The sequence below is a fragment of the Leishmania braziliensis genome, chromosome 33 (genome assembly GCF_000002845.2).
Source record: "Leishmania braziliensis MHOM/BR/75/M2904 complete genome, chromosome 33".
Classification (NCBI taxonomy): Eukaryota; Euglenozoa; class Kinetoplastea; order Trypanosomatida; family Trypanosomatidae; genus Leishmania; species Leishmania braziliensis.
Genome location: NC_009325.2, coordinates 1,480,257 through 1,482,629, shown reverse-complemented (window position 1 = coordinate 1,482,629; position 2,373 = coordinate 1,480,257).

Below are 2,373 nucleotides of genomic sequence, written 5' to 3'. Positions count from 1 at the left end.
GCACGGGCGGCTGCTGACGCGAGGGTGCAGGAGCTGGAGGCTGCAGCCACGTCGAGTGCGGAGCGGACGAGCAGGCTGGGTGCCGAGCACGCTGCGCGCGTCGCTGAGCTGGAGGCTGCACGGGCGGCCGCTGACGCAAGGGTGCAGGAGCTGGAGGCTGCAGCCACGTCGAGTGCGGAGCGGACGAGCAGGCTGAGTGCCGAGCACGCTGCGCGCGTCGCTGAGCTGGAGGCTGCACGGGCGGCCGCTGACGCGAGGGTGCAGGAGCTGGAGGCTGCAGCCACGTCGAGTGCGGAGCGGACGAGCAGGCTGGGTGCCGAGCACGCTGCGCGCGTCGCTGAGCTGGAGGCTGCACGGGCGGCCGCTGACGCAAGGGTGCAGGAGCTGGAGGCTGCAGCCACGTCGAGTGCGGAGCGGACGAGCAGGCTGGGTGCCGAGCACGCCGCGCGCGTCGCTGAGCTGGAGGCTGCACGGGCGGCCGCTGACGCAAGGGTGCAGGAGCTGGAGGCTGCAGCCACGTCGAGTGCGGAGCGGACGAGCAGGCTGGGTGCCGAGCACGCCGCGCGCGTCGCTGAGCTGGAGGCTGCACGCGCTGTCGCTGACGCGAGGGTGCAGGAGCTGGAGGCTGCAGCCACGTCGAGTGCGGAGCGGACGAGCAGGCTGGGTGCCGAGCACGCCGCGCGCGTCGCTGAGCTGGAGGCTGCACGCGCTGTCGCTGACGCGAGGGTGCAGGAGCTGGAGGCTGCAGCAACGTCGAGTGCGGAGCGGACGAGCAGGCTGAGTGCCGAGCACGCTGCGCGCGTCGCTGAGCTGGAGGCTGCACGGGCTGTCGCTGACGCGAGGGTGCAGGAGCTGGAGGCTGCAGCAACGTCGAGTGCGGAGCGGACGAGCAGGCTGGGTGCCGAGCACGCCGCGCGCGTCGCTGAGCTGGAGGCTGCACGGGCGGCCGCTGACGCAAGGGTGCAGGAGCTGGAGGCTGCAGCCACGTCGAGTGCGGAGCGGACGAGCAGGCTGGGTGCCGAGCACGCCGCGCGCGTCGCTGAGCTGGAGGCTGCACGGGCGGCCGCTGACGCAAGGGTGCAGGAGCTGGAGGCTGCAGCCACGTCGAGTGCGGAGCGGACGAGCAGGCTGGGTGCCGAGCACCCCGCGCGCGTCGCTGAGCTGGAGGCTGCACGGGCGGCCGCTGACGCGAGGGTGCAGGAGCTGGAGGCTGCAGCCACGTCGAGTGCGGAGCGGACGAGCAGGCTGGGTGCCGAGCACGCCGCGCGCGTCGCTGAGCTGGAGGCTGCACGGGCGGCCGCTGACGCGAGGGTGCAGGAGCTGGAGGCTGCACGGGCGGCTGCTGACGCGAGGGTGCAGGAGCTGGAGGCTGCAGCCACGTCGAGTGCGGAGCGGACGAGCAGGCTGGGTGCCGAGCACGCCGCGCGTCGTCGCTGAGCTGGAGGCTGCACGGGCGGCCGCTGACGCGAGGGTGCAGGAGCTGGAGGCTGCAGCCACGTCGAGTGCGGAGCGGACGAGCAGGCTGGGTGCCGAGCACGCCGCGCGCGTCGCTGAGCTGGAGGCTGCACGGGCGGCCGCTGACGCGAGGGTGCAGGAGCTGGAGGCTGCAGCCACGTCGAGTGCGGAGCGGACGAGCAGGCTGGGTGCCGAGCACGCCGCGCGCGTCGCTGAGCTGGAGGCTGCACGGGCGGCCGCTGACGCGAGGGTGCAGGAGCTGGAGGCTGCACGGGCGGCTGCTGACGCGAGGGTGCAGGAGCTGGAGGCTGCAGCCACGTCGAGTGCGGAGCGGACGAGCAGGCTGGGTGCCGAGCACGCCGCGCGCGTCGCTGAGCTGGAGGCTGCACGGGCGGCCGCTGACGCGAGGGTGCAGGAGCTGGAGGCTGCAGCCACGTCGAGTGCGGAGCGGACGAGCAGGCTGGGTGCCGAGCACGCCGCGCGCGTCGCTGAGCTGGAGGCTGCACGCGCTGTCGCTGACGCGAGGGTGCAGGAGCTGGAGGCTGCAGCAACGTCGAGTGCGGAGCGGACGAGCAGGCTGAGCGCCGAGCACGCTGCGCGCGTCGCTGAGCTGGAGGCTGCACGGGCGGCCGCTGACGCGAGGGTGCAGGAGCTGGAGGCTGCAGCCACGTCGAGTGCGGAGCGGACGAGCAGGCTGGGTGCCGAGCACGCCGCGCGCGTCGCTGAGCTGGAGGCTGCACGGGCGGCCGCTGACGCGAGGGTGCAGGAGCTGGAGGCTGCAGCCACGTCGAGTGCGGAGCGGACGAGCAGGCTGGGTGCCGAGCACGCCGCGCGCGTCGCTGAGCTGGAGGCTGCACGGGCGGCCGCTGACGCGAGGGTGCAGGAGCTGGAGGCTGCACGGGCGGCTGCTGACGCGAG